This window comes from Mandrillus leucophaeus, unplaced genomic scaffold, assembly GCF_000951045.1.
Source record: "Mandrillus leucophaeus isolate KB7577 unplaced genomic scaffold, Mleu.le_1.0 Scaffold185, whole genome shotgun sequence".
NCBI lineage: Eukaryota > Metazoa > Chordata > Mammalia > Primates > Cercopithecidae > Mandrillus > Mandrillus leucophaeus.
Window position 1 is genome coordinate 2,077,834 of NW_012101865.1, and position 17,881 is coordinate 2,095,714.

General features: G+C 47.5%; 1 pseudogene; it reads right to left on the reverse strand.

The window, feature by feature from the left end:
• Positions 1-276: 276 nt before the first annotated feature.
• LOC105538111 lies at positions 277-678 on the reverse strand (annotated as a pseudogene).
• Between the last annotated feature and the right edge of the window lie 17,203 nt (positions 679-17,881).

The following is a 17,881-nucleotide window of genomic DNA, read 5'->3' on the forward strand; positions in this document are numbered from 1 at the left end:
AATACAGATTTCAGATTCAAAGTGCATCTCTACTGGATTCTATCTTCTCATCATTTCTGATTTTCCTTCTTGCACTTGCAAACTCAAAGTGCAATACTTAAAGAATTTTTTCAAGCAGAAACATGTGCACTTTATCGAATGCCATTGTAGAAAAGTGTGTGAGGATAAAGGGCTGATACAGGACTCGGCTCAGGGGGGCAGGTCGAGGAATGGAAGGTGGAATGTGTGGGCGACAGGTTGTGGGCAGAGCTCCTGGCCTGGATGCCACCTCCTGTTCTATCTATAGACTTGGAAGATCAACACTGGGTTGACGATGAGCAGAATGCTCAGGAGGATGCCCAGAACCAGGGCCCAGACGTTCAGGCGCTTGGCAGTGGAGGCATAGGCCTGGTCCCCAGTTGGGTTGCCAACCATCTTCCCGTCCCTAGACTTCATGGAGTAGGTAACTGCTATGAAGCCCAGGCAGCAGTAGTTCATGAAGAGGGTGTTGAACAGGGACCAGAGGACATGGTCGGGCACGGAGGTCTCGCTGTGGATGTGGATCATGGTGGACCTCAGGGGAGCAGGGTTGTGGGGTGCCCCCAGCACAGCCACCTCATGCTCCTCCTTGAGCATCTGATAGTTTGGGGGGCAGCTGGTGTTGGCGGGAGTGAAGAAGGTTTGGGTGGTGTGGTTCATGGTCACTTGAAGAACTTTTTGAAATTGTTAATGGCTTATAATTTTGTTGAAGACAGCACAATAAGAAAACTGTAGACTGGGTTGGGCATGGTGGCTCACATCTGTAATTCCAGAACTTTGGGAGGCCAAGGTGGGCAGATTACTTGAGCTCAGGAGTTCAAGACCAGCCTGGACAACACAGTGAGACCCCATCTATACAAATAATTTAAAAATTAGCTGGCCATGGTGGTATGCGCCTGTAGGCCAAGCTACCCAAAAGGCTGAAGCAGGAGGATCGCCTGAGCCCAGGAGGTCGAGGCGGCAGCAAGCTGTGATCATGCCACCACACTCAGCCTGGGTGACAGAATGAGACCTTGTCTCAAAAAGACAAAAAAAAAAAGAAGAAGAAAGAAAACTGTAGGGTGATACTACAGTGGCGATTTATATTATTTTTCCATCATCCTCCTAGGCAATTCCATCATCATTCCATTTTATTATTATTTTAGTCTTTTCAGCATAGCTTAGAATAGTTAATAAGTGATGATGAAATAATTTCTAGGCTGAGGAAATGGCAAAAATTTTCAAGAGATAGGAAAAACGAGATCATACAATCCCATAATATATCTTAGATTTAAGAAGGTGTCCAATGGGCCCATGTGGTAATTGCAAGATAAAGTAATATTTTTCTATTTAAAAATAACATATGATTTCACTTTTTTCTTTGAAAGATCTTTAAGGAAGAATAAAAGCCATGAAATGTCAGTCCTTACAACAGAACTGCTTAATAAAAAAACTAAACTAGAACCCTGATTCCATCCTGAGAATTAGGATACACTAAGCAAAAGCTCTACTCTCATGTAAGAGCCTTAGTGCAGTGGCATAAAGCTAAGTCTTGAATTCTGAACTTTGAGGTAAAATGTATTAGGAGAAAGTGAGTGGAATTGTTGGTGCCATATTAGTTGGGGTAAAATAAGCTGCTATAATATGAGAAGACCCTAAAATGCAGTGCCTTTAAGAGCAAAAAAAGCAAGCATATTCCTGCTCTCATTCATATCCAAGGTGAATGTTTACAGTTGGCAGGCATCTTGACTCCATGTGGAGATTCAGAGATTCAGGTTTCTTCCATCTGGTGGCTCCGACATCCCTTGGGAACGTGTTATCACCCTCATGGTTGAGGTCTCAGTTTGGGGGAATGGGCAGAGCTCACAGAGAAGACCCCGCCACTTTCTCAAGGCTTAGCCCAAAGAGATATGAGTCACGTTCTATTAGTAAGAACAAGGTCACATGACCACTCTCAGCCCCAAGGGAGGCTGGGACTTGTGGTCAGGCTATATGCCCATGAAGGGGAGGAGAATGAACTTTGGTGCACAGCAAGCAGTCTCTGCCACAGGGAATGACATGATCCTTTGATCATGGCAGACAAGTCTATTTCAGCTCCTAAAGGCAAGAAATAACTGGACTGCATTACAAAGCAGGAACTCTGGCCGGGTGCGCTAGCTCGTGCCTGTAGTCCCAGCATTTTGGGAGGCCAATGCAGGCAGATCACTTGAGGCCAGGAGTTTAAGACTAGCCCGGCCAACATGGTAAAACCCCATCTCTACTAAAAATCCAAAAAAATTAGATGGATGTGGTGGTGCATGCCTGTAATCCCATCTGTTTGGGAGGCTGAGACAAGAGAATTGCTTGAAATCAGGAAGCAGAGGTTACAGTGAGCCCAGATCATGCCACTGCACTCCAGCCTGGGCAACAGAGCAAGACTCTGTCTCAAAAAAATAAAAAATAAGCCCAGGCGCAGTGGCTCATGCTTATAATCCCAGCACTTTGGGAGGCTGAGGTGGATGGGTCACCTGAGGTCGGGAGTTCAAGACCAACCTGACCAACATGGTGAAACCGTGTCTCTACTAAAAATAGAAAATTAGCCAGGCATAGTGGTGCATGCCTGTAATCCCAGCTACTTGGAGGCTGAGGCAGGAGAATCTCTTGAACCCAGGAAGGAGACAGAGGTTGCAGTGAGCCAAGATTGCACCATTGCACTCCAGCCTGGTGACAGAGTGAGACTCCATCTCAAAAAAAAAAATAATTACTAATTTAATTTAATTTAAAATCATAAATAAATGGAAAGCACTAATTCTTAATGGGTCAAAGTTGAGAATCAAAATCACCGTGGAAGCTCCTTCTTATTTAGTTTGACTGAATCAGATGCTCTGGGAGATGATCCAGGCAAATACATTTTTTTTTTTTGAGACAGAGTCTTGCTATATTGCCCAGGTTGGAGTGCAGTGGCGAGATCTCAGCTTGCTGCAACCTCTGCCTCCTGGGTTCAAGCAATTCTGCCTCAGTCTCCTGAATAGCTGAGATTACAGTTACCTGCCACCACACCTGGCTAATTTTTTTGTACTTTTAGTAGAGACAGGGTTTCACCATGTTGGCCAGGCTGGTTTTGAACTCCTGATCTCAAGTGATCCACCCACCTCGGCCTCCCAAAGTGCTAGAATTACAAGGCATGAGCCACCACACCTGGCCGGCAAATACATTTTGAATAAATTCTCTAGGCAATTCCTCTATGATTAAGAGCTTCTGTTTATTAGAGTAAGAAAGGTAAATCCAATGTCTAAGGAGCCCCTTCCTGTAGTTAGAGGCCTTGTGTGGGGATTTGCCTGGCTATGGTTTGTGTCCTCATGGTGTTCCTGAGATTATATCATATCCCGGCCGGGGATCCCCTCCCCAAGCCCAGATCTGGCCCTTAGCAGGCTCTGAGTCATTGTTGAATGTATTATTTTTACTCTCACAACCAAAAGAGTGGGGAAGTCCTCTGAAATGCCATTAAACTAACAGACAGAAACTCTGTATGTCCCTTGACGCAATCTGGTTTCAAAAATAAGCACAAATAAACCATCTCAGAGAAAAGGCATTTCAAAAGTGTCCCCTCCCATGAAGTGAAACCATCACCGTGAGGCCAGGGACTCCTGAATGAGCTGAAAGATGCGAAACTGTAGCACCACTCTCTGCAACAGCTCTGTGCGCAGCAACGTACCTCTACCCCGTCCCCAGTGGGTGGGACTCTCTGGAGCAGAGCTCCCCCAGCTTGAATGTGAAATTGCAGATCCTGCGTCAGTAGATGTCGGGGTGGGCACTGAGATGCTGCACTTCTAACAAACTCCCAGACATGGCCAGTGTCACTGGTCCATAGACCAGGCTTTGAGTACTGAAGTTGTAGAACGCGAATGAGCAGGCAAAGGTAAGATGTCTAAGAGCAAATGCAGAGACTCCTACCTGGCAGCTGAATCCACAGTTTACTCGTTCCCATTGGGTCCCCTTTCCTCCCTATTTCCAACCTCTTGTCTTTGGGGACTGGACAGATTTCTGTTCCAAACTTGAGGGTCTTAGAGCACCCAAAGATGTGATCTAAGGTGAAAAGTGAAATCTGGAGCTTGGAGTCCTTTTCTCTACAGAGAATTATCTTCAGACATCCTCTGGATGGAACAGAGACCTAATGAAGTCTTTTCTCAATGTCCCCAAGGCCAAGAACCTCAGAACAGGCAGAAGGAGGTTGTTCTCTCCAGCATAAAGAAAGGAACTATGGCGGCTGTCCTGGGTCCTCTTCATTTGCGACATTTAACAGACTTTATGTCCGGACCGTATGTATTCCCAAGTTCAAGATGAATGCACCGAATCTCTCAGCTGGGAAGAACCGTGGTGTCCTGGTTCAAGGATATATTTTCCCAATTGAAACAGACAGACACAAAATAACCTAAGGCCACAAAGTTAATACTATTTCCATGTTTCTGGGCTTCTAGCCTAGGCCTAGAGGTTTTCCCAAGAAGTCACACTACCTACCAGACTTGTAGGAATGGAGGACAAGCTGCATGCCCAGCCATCTCCCTGCCTGGCAGCCAGGCAGAAGGGACTACTGGCCGGGGACCATCCTGGGTTCCCTGACTTGACCCCCAAGCTGCTTGCCTTGCAGAATGCCCTGTTTAATGCTTTATTCCTCCCAGTGTTTCATTATTGATTCAGACCCTCGCTGCCGGGTCTGACCAAGCAAGCTGTGAGCGTTTGTCTAATGTCAACTTCATCAAAAATGCAGGAGTTGGGGTTTTACTCGTCTGCGCGCTACCTAGACGGTTTAAGTCGATGATTAGTGGTTTCTGTGAGCCAAAGAGGGCGCTGGCAGCCCACAGGCTGGTTTCTGGCTTCTCTGAAGCGATGCTGGGTCCCCAAAGCTCTGGGGAACCCAGCAGCCTTCATCTCGTTAAGGTGGGGATGAGGCCTGGGATGAGGGGATTGACTGACATCAAGAGTTAGGAGCTTGGGCATGGTTTTTTCAAACAATTACCAGCCAAGTTTAAAAACAAATTCAGCAATGCATTATTATGTTGTCATTAAATATTACAGATGCAAATCTAATGAGAGAGAAAAATGTCTATTCTTTCATCTATTTAAAAATGTTTATTGAGCACCTATTATGTGCTAAGCACTAGAATAACAGAGGTTAATGAGGCATACAAGGTTCTAATTCTCATGGAGCTGAAATTCCATTTAAAAGAGAAAAATCAGGCTATAAAATAGAAATAATAGTACTAACAGTAAAGGCTTATTGAGTACTCACTATGTACTAGGTAATAATCTAAGCACTTCACACAGAGAATGCTTCTATTTTCAAGGTATGTTTTTAAAGCCTATATGCATATCTGCTCATAGAAAAAAGACGGGAAGGAAAAAACATTAAAAGACATTATCGTCAGATTGTAAGTTTATGGAAGACTTTTATTTTATTCTTTTTGCTAACCTGGATTCTCTGAATTTTCTTGGAGGAGAGGCATGTTCATGTGTTGCAGGAATCAGTCATGAGAACGTGAACCAGAGGTAAGAAAAAAATTTTAATTAAAAAAATTGATTAACTAATTAATTAATTTAAAAAGAAAATAGAGAGCCTCAAAATGCTTCTCATTTGCTGCCTGATGTCTCCAGGCTCCAAGTATATGAGGTGAGGGGCTGGCCTGCTCCAGTCACTCTGGGTTCTGTCCCAGCTCGGAAATTCACTGCCTCTCCGTCCCTGGAGGATGGAGTCACTGGACAACCCTCATACTGTGGCCCAGCACTGTTTGGCTTGTGGTCAGGGCTTGGGGAGGGCTGAGGCATCTGAGGATTGAGCCTGTGGAAAGGAACCCTGTAATGCAATGTGCCCAGATGGGCATTGGGAGCCACACTCCCTCCTGGAGGTGTGTAGGTACCAGGGTTCAGCCTTTCCTACTCATGAAACTCCAACCAGATCCTGGCAGCAGGGGCTGCCGGCCAGCCCCACTGGACCCCTGCCCCGGCCAGGGAAATGGAGGACAACGGCTATGCAACTGTCTGCAAATCCCGGTGCCCCTGAAGGCCCTGCTGGGCTTCTCTCTGGCTCTGGGGTACCCAGAGGGGAGACAGGAATGTCTACCCCACAGTGATCACGGTAACCCCAACAAGTGTTACACTTGGGGAAATCCAGCTCTGAGTTCTTGACACACAGGGAGGCCTGACACCAAACACTTGACATTTCTTCATTCATTCATTCGATCCTCAGTATTATCATTATCATCCTCCTTTTACCTATATGGAAACAGAGACCCAGAGAGGTCAAGTCACTTGCCCAAAGGGATCATCAGGCTGGAAGGCGGACTCCAGATCCCACACCATAACCACTCGGCAACACACTGTCTCCCATTATCTGTCTGAGATCTCTGGGGACAGCGCCGTAGAAGGCTCTCCCCCGAGGACTGGACACATGAGGAGGAGAGCAGCTCTGGTCCCCGAGGAGGCAGCAGAACACTGAGTAAAGGGTAACAGGCAATTGGTGTCAGGCAGTCCTGGCTTTGAATTCTAGCCTAGACACCTACTCGCTGTGTGACCTTAGACAATTCATTTTACCTCTCTGGGGCTCTGTTTTCTCATCTCTGCAACAGAGATGTAATGCCTAACTTTTCAGATTGCAGGCAGGTTACTTTCAACACAGAAAATTACTAGTATTGATTGAACACCTGCTACATATGCCAGAAGCTGTGCATAGCACATCACGTGTGTTATTTAACCTTTTTAATACCCTAGGACACTATGATTATCTCCACTTTACAGATGAGAAAACTGAGGCTTAAATAGGTTAAGTACTTCAGAAGGTTACGAGAAAGCAGCAAAGCCAAGATGTGAACCCATGTTCTCTAAGGGCACAAGTCCTAGGCTCAGTCCATCTGCCATATGTGCCATCTCTGCATCAAATGAAATGATGCTTGCCAAGGACTCACGTCAAGTAAAACAGCTGTCATTGCAGGGCCACAATGTGGACAGAGAAAATGCATTTGCACCTGGCCCAGCGCCTGGCACGTTGGAAGCCCCCAATAACTGTGTGTATTAATGGTTCTAGTTGTCTCAGGCATGGCAAGGCTACCTGCAGCAGCCGAGACTTCTTCGACTTTTTGTTCAGCCCAGTGAGGGCTCCAGGTCCCTTCTCCCCAAAATTCTACAGTTGACTTGGGAAGTGAAGAAAGACACAGCTGCTGCAGTTACATAACTGCTTCCTCCTCCGCAAACCAATGAGAGCCGATAGGAGCCGCCTGAACCCCTTCCAGCCCTAATGCACCTCCAATCCTGCACAGGATTGGCATGAGGTGAAACATAAAGAACGTGGTTCAAGTGCTGTTTTATCGAAAATGTTCCTAGGCCCAGGCTGCCCACAGAACTTTTTCTGTACAAACATCACCAGGGGGCCCAACATCCCTCCCAGGACAGGAGTAGATCTTTAGGAGGCTCTAGATCCTGGTGTCCCCTCGTGCAAGAAGTGTGTGTTTGCGTTCTCCATCCATCCTGCATTGACCCTACATCTGAAGGCCAGTTGCTTCCCCGTGTCCATCAGAGGCTTCCAGAGCTCCTGCCTGATTCCAAATGGACTAAATCCATTATCAAGTTCTCCCAGCCCCTAAGACCTACATAAAAGACAGATTTGTTACCATTGGAAGGGACCCTACCAACATCCCACTGTGATCTATTCACTTTACAGATGACCAAAGGCCCAGAGAAGTTAAGTGACTTGGCCAAGGCCATACAGCTAGTGAATGATGTCACTGGAATTAGAACCCATATCTCTTGGCACCTAATTCAATTCTGCTTCTCTCACTGACCTGCTTCCTGAGCACCCAATAAATGGTAATTATGTATTACATGATAAATGATGACTCCAGACTTTGCGTCTTGGTGATGTTGGCCTTGACTCTGAATCCGAGAGGTCTTACACAGGCCACAGAGGATTCTTGGGTGGTAGCACTGCACAAAGCAGAAGGGAAACTTCTGGAGGAAGACCATACCTCTTACCTCCACGCTCAGGATGGAGCCACATGCTCAATGTATTCCAATCCAGGATCCAGTTCTTGCTCCGCCCTCTTAGGCTAGTCATTTCCTGTGTGAGCCCCTAGTTCATCTGCAAAATGAAGAGGAAAATTATTTATGGGCTCACTGAGAGGTGATATAGTTTGGATGTTTGTCCTCCACATCTCATGTTGAAATTTGACCCCCCATGTTGGAGATGGGACCTAGTAGGAGGGGTTTGGGTCATGGGGATGGATCCCTCATGAATGGCTTCGTGCTATCCTGCAGAATGAGTGAATTTTTGCTCTACTAGTTCACAGGAAAACTGATTGTTAGAAAGAGCCTGGCACCTTTCTCCCGTTTCTCTTTTGCTCCCTTCCTCTCTCATTATGGGACACTCTATCTCCCCTTCCCCTTCTGCCATGATTAGAAGCTCCTGAGGTCCTCACCAGAAGCAAACGCTGGAGCCATGCTTCTTGTACAGCCTGCAGAATTGTGAGCCAAATAAACCTCTTTTCTTTGTAAATTACCCAGTCTCAGGTATTTCTCTATAGCAACCCAAATGGACTAAGACAGGAGGAATAAGTGAAATACTATGTAAAATGTAGAGTGCAGTGCCAGGCTCAGGACATGCTCAGAATAGGTGGGGCCAACATCCTCCTGATCCCAACATAGAGAGGTTTGTGTGAGAAGATGAAAAATAGGATCAAAAGTCATCAGATCTAAGACAACATTGATCATAAAACACACCATGAATTTATGCACCACTCAGAATGGAAAACATTGCAAAATAAACTATGACTCAATGCTTTCTCACCACTTAGAATTTTTATTACATGCTTAGAGAAAGCTTTTTCAACTTAGACGTGGGTTTTCATCTATCCCTCTTGCATATACACAAAATGAAATAAAGCACCTAAATTTGTTACCATCTCCCTAAAATTGCTTCATATTCAAAGTCAGGCTCTTCTGAATTCCTTTCAACTTAGAGTCATTAGAGTTCATGTTTTCCCACACAATAGTGTCCTCTTACCTTCAAGAGCCCTGGTGACGTGGCATTTTCTAAATGATTCCATGAAAGAAGTTAAAGCAAGGAGTGCTGGGCTCTTACTCCAGCTTTGTCATCGTGTGGCACTGGCTCACTTTTGTGTTTTTTTTGGTTTGAGGGGTTTGGTTTTTGTTTGTGGGGATTTTTGTTTGTTTGTTTATTTTTTAATAATAGAGATGGGATCTTGCCAAGTTGCCCAGGCTGGTCTTGAACTCCAGGGCTTAAGCGATCCATTGGCTCACTTTTGACTCCTGTGTGGGCAACATGGCTAAACATGTCAGAGTCATCATTTTCCCACATCCCTCCCCCAACCATTTTGTTACTAATTTCCCCTCGGATTTTCTACCAAGCCACTCCCTCCCATTCTGCAAGTGTTCATATGAAAGCTTTTCATGTTTGCCCAGGCAACAACAACTGTAAGACACCACTAATCACAAGACACATGCAAACTCCAGAGGTGTAAATACGTGGAAATATTTGCTTTATAGAATGACTGATTTTGATAACATTTGTTAAGTCCCCACTATGAGCCAGGCCCCATGCAACATTTCGTTTGTTTGAGTTTATTATCATTATCATTCCTTTATAGATGAAGACACAGAAGCTCAGAGAGGTAAAGCAATTTGTCCAGCATCACACAGCTAATAAGTGACAAAGCCAGGATTGGAGCTGAAGTCTCTTTGGCCTTGTCACCATGGAAGAGATGGATCCTTTCCCAGGTATTTCCTCCAACCTGACTTCTGAGTCCAAGGGGTTCCTGCAAAATTAAATCAGTCCTGACCTTGGGAAGCCCTTCCCATCTTTTGGTTTCCTTATTTTAGAGAGTAATAACAACAGTTCTCTGTGCCAGGTGTTATTCTAGCCACTGTGTGTGCCCAGGACACATAATGTTCCCAAGTCCCTGATGGAGTGGGTCCTATCCTTAGCCCCATTTCACAGATTAAGAAACTGAGGAGGTGCAGAGAGGTAATGCCAGGTACACAGCTAGGAAAGGGAAGGGCTGGGATTCAAATGCAGGCATTTTGGCTGCAGACCTCCCTCTCCTAGCCCACCCCACCCACCATGTCCCCAGACTGGCACAGGAAACCCTCTGCAACCCCAAGCCCCCTCCCCAACCCCTCCCCATCCCCGCTGCCCTGAATCCTGCTGACTTTCATAGTGGCCAGGCCCCGCTCCCGCTGGGCTGTCAGCCTCAAGGCAGATGGATGGCCTTCCCTGGCTAGGCTTGGCCTCCCAGTTTCTTCACACTGGACCCAAACACAACACAGTCTAGCGGCCCTGGCTGCTCTTCAGAAAAATACACAAGGCGGGTATGGAAAGAAATCTAATTAGAATTCCTTAGAGCCCCAGCTCTTCCTCTTATTACATTAGCCCCCTTTGAAGTGGAACTCGGCTCATTATAATAATTTGAATGCCAAGGAATTGTCTTATATGTTCCTGTCTGAGAAAAATTGCTTTCACAATTGCATTTATGCATGTCCTGTTCTCTCTCCGCTGGGACAAAGGACAGCTGTCGGTGCCAAGTGGTTCCTGCTTTGGAGAAGAGCTTGGGGAGGGTCCGGGGGATCTGCTCCCCTGCGGGCTGGAGCTGCTGAGGTACAAGTGGTGGGAGCCCCACATACATGAGGGGGACGGGCTGCTTAGGTTTCCTCCAACATCCCAGCCATGGCCCACATCAGAAAGCTATACCAGGACATGGAGGCTGGTGGGGAACTTTACAAAGTCCAGGCCAAAGTCTTCGCATGGACTGAATGACCCAGAAAAAGAGATGCTCAAATACAGACCTCCTGGCCCGCATCAGCCTCTCCTAGCTGCAGGTACCAGCGCCCCACCCCCAGAGAGTCTGATTCTTCAGGCCAGCAGAGGGGTACCAGAATCTGTGCTTTTTTAAGCCCCCCAGGGTAATTCTGAGATGCAGCCAGGTTTGGGCCCCACTGGTCTGGGGGTGATTGGGGACCCTGCTGTGGTGCCTTAGCTCTGATGCCCATCCACTGCTCCCAAATCTCCAAAGGGGGCCACTGGACAAAACAGCATTCTCTGCTGTTACAGAAGGGGATTCAAGGACTCCCCGTGTTACAGAAGGGGATTCAAGGACCCCATGGGCCAGCAAAATGCTGCAGGGTCTGTTTGGCGGCTGTCTTTGTTGCCCTGGAGTCTAGGAGAACCATCCCCCGAGAGCCCCTGGGGACTCCTGTCTCATACTGGCCTGCTTCCAGACACCTCTGGTTCAGTGATCATGTTTTTGTGCCCTTTATTGAGGACATAAGCAGGAGGTAGTATTTGCCCTGAAAGTCCTAAAAGAAATGTGGTTTTTGGGATTCTGACATCTGCCCATCCTTTTTGACCTAGTTCAAGTCTCACCTCCTATTTTTAAAAAAAGGCCAGGTATGGTGGCTCACACCTGCAATCCTAGCACTTTGGGAGACTGAGATGGGTGGATCACTGGAGGTCAGGAGTTCAAGACCAGCCTAGCCTTGAACTAGGTGAAACCCTGTCTCTACTAAAAATACAAAAATTAGCCAGGTATGGTAGCGGGCGCCTGTACTCCCAGCTACTTGGGAGGCTGAGGCAGGAGAATCGCTTGAACCCGGGAGGCAGACGTTGCAGTGAGCCAAGATTGCACCACTGCACTCTAGCCTGGATGACAGAGGGAGACTCCATCTCAAAAAAAAATTAAAAATTAAAAAGCCCTTTGCCAAATTACCCCAGCCCCATACCTGCCCCAGGCCTGCTATCCTTTTTCTGGCCCCTACAACCCCTATTCTCTGTATTGACCCCCAGGCCACCACCTGGCCATGTCTCTGGCTCTCTGTGGCTGGCTTCTCACTCTCCCTGATCTCTACACATTATTGGGGCTATGGGGATTCAAAGCCAGCAGTTTAATTTTATTGCGTGCACTGTCTATAGTAAATGGAGACCCAAAATGGATCTTCATAAAAGCCAGACTGGGCCAGGGTCTTCATCGGAGTTCTGATCTATCGTCCCTTATGAGATCCCCGTGGGGCACTGGAAGCTCAAGGACCAGGGCCCATCATTCCCTCTGTATAGATGAGGAGCCTGAGCCCCCACCAAGGTCACACATACCAGAGTCCCTACTCTTGTCCTCATCCTTCATCCACCCAGGTGGCTTCTTGTTCCCTCTGAGTAAGCAGAGTAATGCCGGGGTGTTCCTCCCTCCTGAGCAACTATTTCCCACCCAACAGATCCTCTGAGAAGATTCCACGTGTGCCCCCCACCCCACCCTCTTCCTGTAGAGGAAGGAGCTGTGGAGTCAGAGGCAGCTCCAACCCCCTGGGCTGGTCCCAGAGAGTGTGGCCTGGACAGGCTCCGTGCAGTGACGGGTCATAAGAAGAAGGGGACACCATGTTCTTGAAAAGAATTGTGGTCAGAAAAATGATTCAGTCTCAAGGGTCCTTTGTGCTCAATAGAGCTTCTCTCCAAGTCACACCCGCTTCCCTTCCTGACCCAGGCAGGGACTCCACAGCTTGGGGTGTAATGAGCTACCAACAACAGTGATTTTCCAGTGACTCTTGATCCTACACATCCCCTTGAATACGAGACCCTAAAAAGAACAAATCCAAATATCCAATTCCTGAAGATGTTTTCACCAGTGATCACTAGGCTAACCCTGACATGGACTAAATCCAACCCTTGCACCAGTTTGCAAAGAATACTCCTGCTGTGACATTCCTGATGATGTCAAAGCCTGGCAAACCCAGCAGCTTGCAACAAAACAACCACAGGGTGCAGCCTTTCAGACTACTCTGCTTCCTTCTTCTGGTCTCTCATTCAAACCCTCAATTACTATGTATACACACTGCACCCTACTGTGAGACACACATACTGCAAAACCAAAGACTCAAGACTCAGAAGGCATTTTCCAAAGTCTTCTGAATCCCTTCCATTACCTTTAACTGTGAGTTGCCAAAGCACATTTGATCACTTGTGACCCCTTTATCCTTGCAACAACCCTTGGGCAGATTTCATATGAGCTTGGCATCACATAGGCCTGGGTTCCATCCAGTCTTGGCTCTGCTACTCTATGACTTTGGACAAGTCATATAATCTCTAAGCCTCAGTTTCTGTATCTGTACAATGGGAATGATGATGCCAGCAGGTTTACTCTAAGGGTTTACTGAGATCAATATGTAAATGTCTTATCTCAGTGCCCGGTGGAGATTGAGTACAATGAATGTTAAGCATTACTATTATCCATCATTATCATCATTATCGTTATCTTCCATTTTACAGATGAGAAAACTGAGGTTTGGAGGGAAAGTGGTTTCCCAAGAGACACACAAGTACATAAGGAGTTCCAGAGGCAAACATATCTCTCTGATTCTACCTTCTGGGCCCTTTTTATTCAATGATGCTGCAGAGTTCAGCCTTTAGGGTGAATTTAGGAATGAAGACCCTGAACAAAACAAAGGCTCAGGAAAGATCAAGGGCAAATAAGATAAAGTCACAAGAGGACACCACAAAGGAGCCAGGTGAAGAGGGAGGTCTCCAATGATTCCTACCATAGCTCCTCATTGACACAAAAACACAAAGAAACATTAGGAAAAAAAAAAAAAAAAGATTGGATGGGGGAGGGGGTAGAAGAACAGGAACCTCAGAGACTGAGGAAGGGAGCTGGAACATTAAACCCCAAACCCGTCCCAAATCCACGGGTCCCCCTCAACACTCCCTAAGTTAGGTAGACCCCCAGCGCCGGCCCCTTTGTGGATGGAGAAATAGCTGATGATCAACGCAAAGGACTAAGCACTGCTGCCAGAAGCCACCAGCCCCAGAGACAACAGAGGCTCCCAGATTCCTAGCCTCTGATCTCTGCCTCGGAACATTCTTGGGCCAAAATAAATGTGAGAACCTCATGGTGAAGGCTTGAAGCTGGAAAAAAAATCCAACATGTCGCCCAATGCAGCCCAGTCCTTCCAGGCAAAACCACACCAAAACTATTCCCGACAGATGCTAATTAGATGAATGGTTTTAAATTAAATAATAGGGAATGGGCAGAGCGAAGGGTGCCAAGGATCATTGAAACAGAAATGCTGTCCAGGGAAAATAGTGGTAAAGACCAGAATTCCTCATGCGCACACAAAGGAAGCGTGACGCAGGTCGGGACTTGTTGAGACCCCAGGAGTTGATGGTGGAGCAGAAGCTACTCGTCCCCAGGCAGCCAGGTGAGAGCTTTGGCCTGAGCCCCTCTGATTTTCAGCCAAGCTGCTGGTGTCTTCCTTCCCCGAAGGTTCACCAACTACAGGAGAAGGAAGAGGCCTTGAAGCCCTGCAGGGACCATCTCTCCAGCTTCGTCTCCTCCCCTCCAGCTTCCCTCTCCTCTAAGGCCAACACATAGTACTGCTTTCAGTTCTTAGAATGTGCCACACTTTCCCTCCTTTGCAACTGCAGTTCCCTTTGCCTGGAACATCATTCCCTCAGCCACCTCTCATTCCCGGTCCTCTTGCTAACTCCTACCCTTCCTGCATGCCTAGGTTTAATCCTGGGAAACCATGTGCCACCCTCTTCCGCAAAAAGGCACAGGCTCCTGCTGTCAGTGCCTGGGGAGCTCCCTGTGTCCCACTCCAGCCCAGAGCATGTCAAAAAGAAGAGATGAATGCTAATTTCCCATAGTGTGGTCCACCGCTTCCATTTTTGAGGCAGAAAATAATGACCAGTGGGTATCTAATGTGCCCTTAAAGATCTTTTTTTTTTTTTTTTTGAGACAGGATCTAGCTCCATTACTCAGCCCAGATCTATCTCTGTCTGCCCAGTGGTGTGATCACAGCTCACTGCAGCCTCAGCTTCAACTGCCTGGACTTAAGCGATCCTCCCACCTCAGCCTCCTGAGAAGCTAGGACCAGAGCCATGCACCCATGCCAAGCTAATTTTTAAATTTTTTGTAGAAACGATGTCTCACTATGTTGCCCAGGCTAGTCTTGAACTCCTGGGCTCAAGCGATCGTCCCACCTCAGCCTCCCAGAGTGTTGGGATTATAGGCATGAGGCCCCGGGTCTGACCAAGATCTTTAAATAGTAATAAAACAGACATTTATTAAGTTCATCTCATGTGCTGTGCGCTGTTCCAAGTGCCTACACTCCCCATCTCAGTTAAGTGCACACCACCCCATGGGCAGGTGGCTGCCATCATTATCCCTTTCTCATGGGTGGAAATGAAAATCAGAGAGGTTGAGTAACTTGCTCAAGATCACAAGTCTGGACTTGACTGCAGGCCTGGCTGATCCCAGAGCCCAGATTACCAGCCTCTCCCCTGAAACCACCTCAGAAACCCCCTGGTGTGTAACTCTAAACCGTGCCTGCGGCAAACTCAGCCCATTTCCTCTTCTCGCATCTTAAGCCCAGATGGGGTCTGAGTGATGCTTATCTCATCCCCAGTCATAGAGCTAGAGCCCCACAGAGCCCTGGGAATGTGGAACTCCCCATGGACAGAGGGCAGGAGGAAGTGACCGTCGGCCCGAAGGGGGCTTGGTCCCCTGGGTCCGAAGGTGCCGTCTGGCCCTGGCTGCCACATGCCTCGTGTCCACAAAGCAGAAGTCACAGGGACAGGGAAGGAAGCCCGGCAGGCAGACTGTCATCACAGGTGGTGTGTCCTCCTATCCAGGGACAAGCAGAACTAGCCAAGATTGCCTTCTCCATGCAGCCTCTCCTGATTCCACACTTGTGACTTCGTGTTGCCAGAGCACTCTGCTGGCACACATGCTATGATCTTGACTCTGTATGCACCCCGACGCCCAGCTATAAGCAGCTCTGCCTTTACCTAACCTTTCAATTGCTCGATTGCCTCATCTGTAAAAACAGATGAGGATGTTAATAGCACCTGTTTCACGGGGTTATTGGAAGATGTGTGTCCATATACACACACACACTCATCAATATAGATGAGTATAGATTGTGTGTATGTACACATGCTTAGAACAGTTCCTGGCATATAGTAAGTGCTTAACAAACATTACCTGTTCTTATTCATGTTAAGTGGCTATGACAATGTGCCAGGGAAGGACATCACTTGTAATGACAGGGGATAACACCTGCTACAAAATCAAGCTGAGGTTCCCAAAAACTGGTCTGTGAAGCAGCCTCAAGGGGGCTGTTTGTTAAAGAGGCAGACTCCCAGGTCCCACTCCTAGACCTAATGATTTGAAGTCTCTGAGATGGAGCCCAAGAATTAATATTCTTACAACCTGTCCAGGTGATTAGAACAATCAGCCAGGTTTGGGGCCCACTGGGCTAGACCAGGTGTTTCCCCAGCAAATGAGGGTGTGGACTCTGCTGCCATTCCAGGGCCAAGAGGGGTGCCTTCCTTCCTACCATCCATCTCTCCTTTCTTCCTCCCTTGCTTCCTTTTTTCATCAGCATCTTGAACTTCTCTCTGCGGCTGTTCTTTTGCTAGAAGAACTCCAAGCAGACCCTGTCCTGACCATGTGAACCCCTGAGTACACGGAGTCTTGTTTTCCATCTACTAAATGTCATTGGCCAGTTTACTTTTCATCCCCTGTACAAATAAACGTTGGCTACAAACGTGACTTCTACACGGCCCCTAGATGGCAGGGGCCATGTCTGCTCTACTAGAAAGATCCTTGGAGACCATGTATTCCAACTTCCCTCTTTCCACCTGAAGAAGCTAAGGTCCAGAGAGGATAAGTGATTTTTACAAGGTCACACAGCAAGCAACCAGAGCAGAGATGACAGCTCAGGTCTCTGGCTTCTTAGCCGCTGCCCTTTCCATTGTCACAGGCTCCTATTCAAAATACCCCAGAACCACTCATTTATATATCAATCGTGAGTATACGCATTACAAAGTTTTATTTATTGAATATTCCAGGTACTAGGCGTGGTGCCAACTGCTTTACCTGCATTCTCTCATTTCAGTTTCATAAACAGTTCATAAATGAAAACATTATTATCTTCATTTCGTCTCTGGGACAACCGAGCCTCCAGGAGGTGAAGTGACCTGCTCCAAACCACAGAGCTGGAAAGAGCCAGGATTGCAACCCAGGTCTGTCTGATTGCAGAGCCCAAACTCCTGGCTCTTATGCTGGTCCTTGAGCTCTTGCTTCTCACCTCAAAACCTGCCCTTCCATGTCTACTCTGTGATGCTGGGGCAGGGACCCCATAAACCAGGTTTCTGTTAACCAGCTAGTTTGCCTCAGCCTACAGGGGACTAATGGGAGGCTGGAAAGCCTGGAGGAAGAAAGGACTCACCCCGTTCGCTTCCTGTTCCTGAAAGGATCACCCTCGCAATGCTCCTTCACCCCGGCAGGAGCAAGTCCTTCCTAAGCAGCAGCTGAACCTGCTTGCAGTTTTTCCAGCAGTTGCAGAACCAGCTTCATTGCCTGTCTTCCTTAAAAGTTTGGGTGCGGGGCCCACGTGGCCTTTCCTCTGACATTAGGAATACCAGCCCCAGCTGCGCAGTACCCGCTCCTCAGAAGGCCGAGTTTCTCTAATTCCCACTTCTTCCTTTTGTTCTCCCAGCTGTAGGGGCTGTTAATTCCGTGATACCTCAATATTCTGTTTTGACCCTTTTGGTTACTTAATTAACAACCTCAGAGGCCGGGCATGGTGGCTCACACGTGTAATCCCAGCACTCTGGGAGGCCGAAGCAGGCGGATCATGAAGTCAGGAGTTCAAGACCAATCTGACCAACATGATGAAACCTTGTCTCTACTAAAAATACAAAAATTAGCTGGGCGTGGTGATGCGCACCTGTAATCCCAGTTACTCGAGAGGCTGAGGCAGGAGAATCGCTTGAACCAGGGAGGCGAAGGTTACAGTGAGCCGAGATCGCGCTACTGCACTCCAGCCTGAGTGACAGAGTAAGACTCCGTCT